Source organism: Sarcophilus harrisii, chromosome 1, assembly GCF_902635505.1.
Source record: "Sarcophilus harrisii chromosome 1, mSarHar1.11, whole genome shotgun sequence".
Taxonomy (NCBI): Eukaryota; Metazoa; Chordata; class Mammalia; order Dasyuromorphia; family Dasyuridae; genus Sarcophilus; species Sarcophilus harrisii.
In genome coordinates, this window is record NC_045426.1 from 228,403,022 (window position 1) to 228,414,141 (window position 11,120).

The 11,120-nt window shown below is 34.4% G+C and overlaps 1 long non-coding RNA gene across 1 annotated transcript; it reads left to right on the plus strand.

Annotated features, from left to right (window-relative positions):
• The first annotated feature begins 4,655 nt into the window (after window positions 1–4,655).
• Window positions 4,656–9,821, plus strand: LOC105749472. Its single transcript, XR_004229443.1, has 3 exons — window positions 4,656–4,793; window positions 7,121–7,203; window positions 9,731–9,821. It is a non-coding gene; the product is annotated as an uncharacterized LOC105749472 (long non-coding RNA).
• The last annotated feature ends 1,299 nt before the right edge of the window (window positions 9,822–11,120 follow it).

Consider the following 11,120-nt stretch of genomic DNA (forward strand, 5'->3'; position numbering starts at 1 on the left):
GGCCAGAGAACTGAGGAACAGAGGGAGCAGGACAGTACAACTGGTCAGGTGGGGAGGGAGGGGGAAGTTATGGCTACCTTCCATCCCCAAGTCCCACTCCATTAACCTTGAAGAAAGTATTTAACCTACAGGTGGGCCCAGTTCGGTTCATAGAAAAGTCATTTGGGATAGAGACTTAGGCTAGTGCACTATGAACTGCATAGCGTAGGAAGAGGTACATCCCAATAGAGAAAAGTGAGTTAGACAGTCACAAAATTAACAATAAAGGGGGAAGGGGGAAAGAGACTCAAATTACCAAAGCTATTAGGAAGAGGAAAACCCAAAGACCTTGAACATAAGCAGATAAGTAATTAGAGAAGACAATATAGTACAAAAAAACATGGCTTTTAAAACTAGAAAACTGACTAAGTCATCTATGAATAAATGCTGCAAAATAAAGGGAAAATGATCCCATTTGAGAAGGCAGAAAACCCTATAGAATTTGAGAACAAGGAAACACAATATGCTAATCTTGAGTGGTTTAAAAGAGAAATGAGAATTATGAGAGCAGAATTTATGATTTGTGTAACAAAAATAATGAGACTAAAGAAAATAGAATTTGCAATGGCAAATCTCACAAAAGAAACAAAAAAGAGAACTTTAACTAGGAATGTAAATACACTGAAGTGAAGGACAATACAGAAGAAAAGATAAAACAATAACATTAAAGAAAATATTTTCACTATGCCAGCAAAACATACTAATCTTGAAGAAAGGTTACATAGAGACCATCTAAGGATCACAGATTCCTAAGAAGAACATGACAGGACAAAAAAATTAACAGTATAATGCAGGAAATAATATAAGGGAGCAGTCAGAACTTCAGTACATAGAGAATGTAATGCCAATTGAACGAATTAAAAAAAGAATTTGAAACAGAAGAAACTTCCAGAAAAACAAATAAAACCTTAAAATTCCAAATTCCAAGATATATAATGGTTAGATTTAGAATTCATTTCAGAAACAAGTTCCACAAGCAAAAAAGGGAAAGTCCTTCCAATATGAAAGAAAATAAACCCAAATGACATAAGATTATTTTGCACACATTAGAAGCTACAAGAGGGAATGGAATAATACATTCCAAAAAGCAATGGGGCTCAGGATGCAGCCCAGAGTGATTTAACCTACAAATCTGGGCTCAACCATGAATTTAAAATGATAGACATTCAATAATAATAAAAAAAATTGTAACATTAAAAAAAAAAAAAAAAGAAAACTAGACCTGAAGTATTATTTGCTGCTTAAATATCCCAAATAATAGCAATTCAGGAGGAATGAATAAGTGCAGCAGCCAAGGACAGCCCAAGCAGAGACCAATAAGAGATTTCTTCCTAAATGTACACAAAGAGATTGGAGTGAATATAGAAGACAGGTTACAGTTAAGAGGCATTATAGACACAACTTGGTGATACCCTCCCTGTAAGTGAAAATGCTTTTTTTTGTGGGACTATATTACAAAATAGAAAGCTAGATGACACAGTGAACTGACTGCTGGACTTCGACAAGAAGATCCAAATTCAAATCCAGGCTCAGACACTTAGGTGGGACCCTGAATAACTGAGTTACCTCTGTTTGTCTCAGTTTCTTCATGAGCTGCAGAAGGAAATGGCAAATTGTTCCAATATCTCTGCCAAGAAAACCCCAATGGACTCACAAAGAACTGGACACAACTGAAGAACAAAAAAAAGGGAGAATGAATGAAAAGAGAAGAGGGGAATATGTGATGTGAATAAGACAAATCCAGGGTCAACAATCAGGGGAAAATTACTCTGGCTATCTGAGGAGGAACCTGCAGGGGAGTGAGTGAGAAATTGAAGAACAGGATTGAAAAGGGAGAAGAAAAGGAGAAAGGTCTTAGGTTAGTAGTGGGATAGGTTTCTATGGGTGAAGAGAGATTTTCCACGAAGAGAGATGGGGACCAAATACTATGGCATTTGGTGCTTGGAAAGACCACTTGTTCTGCCTTGGGACAGAGGGATTTCAATATTTTGGGAGTAATCAGCTCCAGGGGGAAGATGGACCAAGGGAGGAGATTTTGAGATAAATGGAGAAAAGGAAATAACTATGGAGAACGTATATATCAATGGTGGGCTGCATAATCAGAGAAGTAGTGAGTATGGGAGAAGGTTCCTTATACATTGAAGTGTCTCACCTGCCTCATATAGAAATTGAACGTGGTTTTGGAGTAAGGAACAATGGAAAAGGGGAATCTTCTGGGTGCTCTCTATGAAGCAGAGGCAGTAACTGCCAAGAAAGGAAAAGCACAGAATTGGATTGCTTAGAATTTATAGTTTCATAAGAAATACAGAGAATAGAGAGAAAATAAATAGTTGTAGAAGCTAAACCAGAGCATGAGGACCTAGATCAGATAGAAAGAAAAAATGAATAATACAGAGAGTGAGAGAAATCCTCACTGGAAAAGGATGCCAAAAAATGACATGTAAAAAAGAATTAACAGAACAAATTGAAGAGCAAGAAAGGAAGTGTGAATCTACTTGAGTGAGAAAAAAGAGAAGAATTAAATATAAAGTAGGAAAGAAATGGGAATTAATTTGTAAAATCTGAAAGGGAAAGGGATAACAAATAGGAAGAGGGATAAGGGTAAAGAGCCATTGGGAATAGAACTTCTTAAAAAAGAATAAACCAAGATAATTGAAGGAACATAATACCGTGTTTACAGAAGAAAGTAAAAAAGAAAAAAACAACTTCAGAATTGGAATTAAATGGAGGAAAATATAAACATAATGCTGGCAATTTAAATATGAATTTAAATATTATATAAAAATAAATTCCTATTATCTGTTGCTTAAAAGAAACACATTTATATAACAAAGATATATATAATAAAATTAAGGGGATGGGAAAAATTTACTATGTATCAAGTGAATCCAAAAAAAGCAGAAGTTGCAATCATTTTCTCTGACAAAGCTTAATCAAATGTTTGGAAAATAAAAAGGATAATAAACAGCAATCTGCATTAAGGTGAAAGGAATTATATACTGTTGTTTGGTTTACTAACCTGTAGAGAACTGCAGATAGTGGGGGAACTCTGGAGGGTGTTTACTCACTGTGATTGATGAGATAATGGTTCTTTAGTTTACATATACTTAAGTGTTATATAATGATGTAATCACTCTAGTATGATATAATGATATCATCACTCTAGTTGGCATATAGTTAGTGTGATGTAATGATACAAGCAGACTGAGGTATCTAAGGGCTGAGAGGACTGGAGAGAAGGGCTTGAGCTTAATCTCAGATTCAGACTCAGACTCATACACAGATACAGACACAGACAGAGAGGAGACACAAAAGATGAAGACAGAAACAGAGATCCTCCTGGTGGCTCTCCTGTCTTCATCACTCCTCCACCTAAGACCAAGGCTCTTCCAGAGATCCTCCAGAGAGCTAGTCCAGACACTACACTAACCAATAATAATAATAAATTTATATACTCCAAATGCCTTAGGATTGAAATTTATAAAGGAAACATTAACTGAGCTATAAGAAAACTTAGACAATAATAATGTTCCATCACTTTCCCCCCCATCACTTTTTGATATATTACAGGTTGGCATAAGACATTAAATGGGAATTTGGGGGTAGTTTTGTAGAAGTTGCAGACAATGAACAAAGATCAACGGGGACATAGAAAAAAGTTTAGCTTACAAATGCATGGAATATATGGATAGTATTGCATAATATCAACATATATTTGTTATGGGAGCCACCTGCTACTGTCAGTTGGGGATTTAATTCTGACCACCAGAATAGATCCCTTCATGAGAGGATGATAATGCTACAAGGAGACTGAGAGGCAGGTGCATTCTCTGACCTCTCTCCTATTTTCTCTTGCCTCTGATTTATTTCATTCCCAATTCACAAGCAACAACTGAGTCAGTAAAAGCTGATTTGTAATTCCTTCAAGTGTGTTATGATTCACAGCTATGGGAGCTTTCAGAGAATTGACCTGCCCCTTCACACTTAGGTGTGGTCTTTAACATGTTATCTTATAATACCATAATAATTTAGACTTTTTCTCTGCTACAAAAGAAAGGTCAAAAAATTTTACATGGATTTTCCAGATCACCTGGTTGGCACACGCCTAACCCTTGTGATGTGGAAGAGATAACTTTTACAAATAGGTTGTTCAGTTAAGTAGCATTAGAAATTTGAATCCTTGCCACGGGTTCACTGTACATGATTATTTCATGCTTTCTGTGAGAATATCCAAAGTATCTATTCTTTTTTCCATGTGTTAAACATTTTTTAAAGCAAATTGCACTCTGGTTCAGAGAAACATCAGCTGGACTGATAAAGATAAAGATAAAGTAAAACTCTTTGGCCATCTCACTGACTTAGAAGTGCCCTTTGTTCCCTGTGGTTACCTCAGAAGAACTGATCTAGGGACACTAAGAAGCCTATCTCTACTGGGAAATTTTTTCATTCTCCCCCTTTAACCAACTGTAACCTAAGACCCATCTTCACTTTGATCCAAAATCAGTTTTCAGACCATAGTGCTGATGCTGCTGAGGTGGAAGAGGGGTAAACAAACCAGAAACTCACATCTCAAGGTCTGTTTTTCCTTTTTCTCCCCTGCTGTTGTTTCCAGGGTTAATTCTGGGCTTATCCTAGTCTCCAGTGAAAATGCTCTTTTCTCATTTTACCTCAGAGTCCTCCCCACCCCCACTGGCTTCCACCTATCTCCTGCAGAAAATGCTCAAGATTTCCTGAATTTACTTTTTCAATGAAATGTAAGTGAATCACTTCTATTCTTTCCTGTAGTCAAGTAATCTAGTATTACCGACATGGAAATATTTCTTATGGGATCTATATGAACATAAAAGTGGGTTCAAGAAAAAGAACAGGAGGAACATTTTAAAACTCTAGTCCAAAGTAGAAATGGGGGCAACTAGGTGGCACGGTGAATAGAATACCAGCACTGGAATCTGGAGGACCTGAGTTCAAATTTAGATTCAATTACTAGCTGTATGACCTTGGACAAATCATTTAATTCTCATTGCCTCAAAAAAAAAAAAAAAAAAAGTAGAAATGTAAATAAACAGGTTACTCTCCAATGCCACAAAAAGAAAAGAAGCAGAATGATTTTGGAGTCTGGTATCAAAAAGATTCCATGAAACTCAGCAGGGTATAAACCTAGGATGAGCTGTAGCTCCCACTGCTTCCCTATTCTTTTAGAGTAAAAGAAGAAGTCTATATTCAGCAATTCTCACGAGAAGCAGGTGTGCTCCGGAGTGGGACACGCGAAGCAAGAGCAAGCTTTATACTGTTAGTTTGCTTCTTTTCCCCTCCCTTCAGGGTTCTGATTAGTCCAAGTTACAATCTGGAGTTACAATTGGTCTGATTTATAATTTCAATTATAATTGGTCAAATTTATAATCTGAGTTACAGTTGGTTGGATTTAAATCTGAGTTTACAATTGGTTGGATTTACAATCTGATTTACAAATGGTTGGAGTCACATTCCTCTATTCACCCATTCCATGTCAAAAAGTTTGTCCCCTGTCATTGACCTTAGCTGGTTTGGACCAGGTTAGTCCTGGGACTCTGCCAGGAACTTTGTCTTTTAGCCAGTTTGTTGACTCACAAAATAATTGGTTGGAGATATCTTAATATAGTATTTCACCCTCCTCTTCATCCTGTTTAGACAATATCTGTGGATACTCAACTTCTTATACTCCTCACAATTCCATTTCTTTTTTAATAAACAACAACAAAACTCAAAGATCTGATAGCCAAGTTCCTAAGACATTCACCAATAGATATTCAGTCAAAGAATATGACTAGGCAGTTTTCAAAGAAAGTGATCCAAGTTATGAATAATCATAAAAAAGTTCCAAATCACTAAGTAATTAATAACTTAATATATTGTGCTATATTATTAAGAAATAATCATTAAATCTTATTAAGAAATACAAATTAAAGCAACTTTGAGGTTCCTCCTCATATCTCCCAGACTGACAAGCATGATGAAAGAGGGAAATGATGAATATTGAGGGGCTCTTTTAGGTAGTATATACTAATGTACTGTTGATGGAAATAAGAATTAATAGAGAAATTCGGGAAAGCAATTTGTGACTATGCTCAGAAAGTTACCAAAATAGGCATGTCTTTTGACCCAATTATACTATTCCTAAGCCTATATCCTAAAAAAAAATCAAAGAAAGAGGGAAAAAATATTTATCTATGTGTATATGCATACATACATACACAAAAACATATATAACAACTCTTTTCATGGTAACCAAAAATTGGAAATTAAGTGCAAATCCTCCCTTTGGTGAATGACTATACAGTATAATATATGAATGTAATATTATTGATCCATAAGAAATGGTAAAATGGACAGTTTTCAGAGGAAATCGGGAAGACCACTATGAATTGATACAGAATAAATTGAGCAAAATCAGAACAATGTATAATATAATTATAATAATGTTATAGATAAAAATAATTTTGAAAGACTTCAAGAGCTGTGATAAATGTGATGATAAAGTACAATTCCAAAAGAATGAAGTTAAAATATGCCACTTAACTCCTAACAAAGGTTAAAAAAAAAAAACATACATTTTCAAACATGGCCAATATTGGAATTTGTTTTGTGAGACTACTATGTATCTATGTATTGAAGGCTTAATTTGTGTTGTATTAGTTCTTTTATTTGCTCAGTGGTAACATGGAGTAAGAAATCTTTAAAAACAGAAAAGAAAAAAATTAATTAAAAAATGAAAAAACCAATATCTTTGATTTGTGAGTGAGCATAAAGGAAAACACAAAAGCCAAAAACCAAACCAAACAAAACCCAAACCCAAACCCCCAAAACAACAACAACAAAAGCAACCAACCAAACAAAAAACTCAATAGCTATGAACTTTCCCCTTGGGCTAGTCATATGTTTCTGTTACAAATCATTATTATTTCTCCAGAGAAGGAGAAAAGAGATTCTCCCTCTCCACCTTACCTCCCAGTGCTTTTTCTGCACTCTAATCTAGAAGAAAAAGTATATAGAAAGGAGGCCAAAATCATTTCACAGCTCTTTTTTTTTTTTTTTTTTTAAATAGATCAATAATATTCTGTTCCCTGCTATCTCCTTCCATTCCCAAACATCAGTGGCCAGGTATTTTGGAGGCATCCTTAATTTCAGGTAATTAACCAGAGGGTTCCCTGAACACTGCTATCCTGGTGCCAGGGCATATGTCTGTCTTCATGGGAGATGCACTTCCAACAAAGATTTATGCCCTATAATCTCACTGGACTGATTAGGGAACTGATCAAATTGATATAGGGCTCTTCTACTAGCACTTCCTCCCACAATACTGATTTCTTCTGATAGCTCTGATAATTGTTAAAAAGGCATTGGTCTGAGAGTCTGGAAATATTGCAAAAAAGTTGCTGTTATTTAGTCATTTCTGTAGTTTCTAATTCTCTATGACCTCATTTGGACTAATGATTTAATTCAATTGGATAAGTATTTATTAAGTACCTGCCAAGTACCAAAAATTGTGCTGGGTCTTGGAGATACAAAGACAAAAAGCCAATCCTTACCTTAATGAATTCACATTTGGTGGGGAGGTGGAGTGAGGAAGAGGGAGAAGTAATATGTTCATAGATAAGTAAAATAGAAAATATATGCAAAATAAATGCAAAGTAATTTTAGGGATATAACTGAGGGAATCATTAAATGAATACAAAGTAATTTCAGAAGTAGAACTTAATATGCTCCTAGAACTGTGGGTACAAAGACAAAAACAAAAGTTCCTGCCCTCAGAAGGCTTGTAGTAAGTAAGAAGCCAGTGAAGTAAATGAACACGAAACAGCAAACCAAAATATAAAGAATGAAAAAATAGAATTGAATGTGAAACATAAGAAAAACAACATATCTGAAGAACAGATCAAGGAGAGAAAATATAACTACCTCAAAGTTGTAATAAAAAAAGAACCTTGTCATAATAATTTGAGAAATTATCCAAGAAAATTGTCCTGAAGTGATAGAATATCAGGAGAAAGTAGAAATAGAAAAAAGTATTGTCAAATTTTGAAACTCCCAGAACAAAGAGAATATTTTGCAAGAAACACCAAACAAACAAAAAATAACAATTTGAATATGATGGAGCTACAATTAGAATTGTACAGGACTCAACAGCAGCCACAATAAAAGATGGCAGGTCCTAGAATAATATATACTGGCAATCAAAAGAACTAACCCTGCGGCCAAAAATATCATATTCAGCAAAATTATCCATAACATTAAATGAAAAAAAAAAGGACATTCAACAAACTTGTAGTCAGGACTTTTCTCAATCAAACCTGTAGTTGAAAGAATATTTAACATATAAGTCAATATCAAAGATTAATTTCAATTTGCTCACCATAGACAAATCATTTGTTTTTTATATGGAAATGTATGCCATATGTTTAAGATTGACATCTGTTTAGGAAAAGGTAAAAATAATAGTTTTAAACAAATGTACAGAGGAAGAATGATACAGAGGCTTTAGAGGGGGGAAAAGGGCTAGTAGTTCTGAAAACCTACTCACATCAAGAATGAGTTAAATAGAGAACATTAAATACATATACCATGAAGGATAAAACTTCCTCCAAAATCTATAAAGAAATAAGGAGGGAGGGAATAGGATAATAGAAGGGTATGTAGAGTAATAGTTGTGGACAACACTTCTAGAGTAATGGGAAAGGGATAAAAAGCAGCAAAAGGGTGGTGTAAGATAAGGTGGGGTACAGAGGGTATTTAGATTAACAGGAGTGGGATAAGATGTGTAAATTAATAAGAGTGGGATAAAAAGAGAAGGAAAAAATAAGGGAAAGAGCCATGGGTGGAGGAAGTTAAGTAACAGCAAGGCAAGTTAAGAAGCAGAATTACAATAGAAGAGTTAACAGGGATACGAAATGAGAGATATACACAAACATTAAAATAAGGCTCAGCAGTAGAATTAATTAGAAAAAAAATAGGGCTAGTAATCATTGCTCTTAGACAAAATCATGCTGAAAGATTCGATCAAGAGAGAAATCTACATTATTTGTCAGCCATATTAATATTACTTTATATGCATGTTTACATATGAGTAAATATATATGTAGATATATGTGTCTGAGTATGTATGGGTATATATACATGTAGATCTATGTATATGTGAACATGTATATTTGGGTCTATGGGCGAATGTGAATATATATATGTATGTGCATATACACACACACATATATATATATATATAATATATGCATACATAAATATATCTGTGCTCAATTGTAGCCTGCTTAGGGGAAATCGGAGGAATGAAAAGAATAAAGTAAAAACAGGCAGCACAGAACAAAAGTATAACCTATAAGGAAGCAAAGAAAAGATAGACTCTCATGAATGTAATTTCTTCCATTATTATACACGCTTTCTTGAAAAGGAAATTTATTGTTATATATATTTTGGATCCTCCTTGATGTTCTGTTGGGCACATGACAATATTCTATTTTGTTTTATTATTTTCCTTTTCTGTCTTTTTCCTTTTGTTGTTTTTTCTTACTTTGTATTTAGTTTAATAAAAAATTAAAAAAAAAAAAGAAAATAGCAGCTAAAGGAGAGGGGTCATATGGATGAGTTGAACTTGGATTTTGAGTCCCCGACTTTTATATTTTGTGTGTTCTTTTTTTGAACATAGATAAGAAAACATTGACCCTGAAATGGTCAATTTCCAGTCTTAGAGGTAAACTTGTGTGAGCTGACTTGCATCAGGGTGAGTTTCTAAAACAAAAAAGGTGAGTAGCACCAGGACAATTAGCCCAATCCTTGCCAAAAAACAGTGACCTAGGAGTTTTTTTATATGGAGCAGATCTGAGGTAAAATGTCAAAGACCAATTCTACACAGGTGGAAAAGAACCATTAGTATTCTGATCTCAAATTCTCCTGAGTCTCAACATTCTAGAAGAGTGTTATAGTAATTATATCATTGCTACTGTTTATTTTTAACTTTTTCAAATGTATGCTTGTATATCTTGTGTGTGTTTAATATTGCTTTTGTCCTATACTTGATCTACATTAGAAATTGAGTACCTTTCTACTCTTCCCTTTTGGAGATTTCCTAAACATGAACTGGGGTGGAAATGTATATAGAGCCAGAGATAATAAGAAAAAAGGGTCTTTTCTTTGAAAATCAAGATCCCTTAGTTTTAAACTCAGTCCATATACATGAATGCAAAGCTGACAAAAGACCCTTAATGGACAGGGAGAAGGCTTATGACACAGCCCAAGTGGGCCTAGCACCAATTATTTATTATTATATGCAAATATAAGTAGATACTATATATATATATATATATATATATATGTATGTATGTATATACACACACATAAATGTATAATCACTAAATTAGTGCACATATGCATAATTAGTTAATTAGTACAATAGGTTATATGGTTATAGTGTGTAATTATAAACACATGCACATGTTTAGAGTTGATTGATATAATTAGTGTATATGTAATTAGTTAATTAGTTGGGGCACTGACACCTGGAGAAGGGGGAATCAGGGAAGACTTATGTAGGTATGATATTTGACCTGTGCTTTGAAGAAAACTAAGAATTCTAATAGGGAAAATTCAGGAGAAAGTGCATTCAGGTTTACTGGAAGACCTACTCAAAGGCATGGAAGGAGATGGAATATTGAATGTGAAAGACAGGAAGTAGACCATTTTAATTAGACTACAATGGACATGAAGGCAATAGGAAGCTATGGTCAGACTTCATTTAAGGAATATTACTTTGGTAGCTGTATGGAGAATTTATTGGAGAGGGTAGGGAATGGAGGCGAGGAAATTAGTTAGGAAATTATTGTAATAGCCTGGGTAAGAAATATGGGAGGTCTGAACCAGGGTGATGGCCCTATGAGTCAAGAAAAGGGGAGGGAGATAAGAAATTTTGTTGAGGTAGAATTGATAAAACTTGACAGCTGATAATCAATAAACATTTATTTAAATACATACTATGTAGTAGTGTCTACAGGCACTACACTAAGCATTGGAGATACAGACAAAAGAGTAAGCATTGAAAA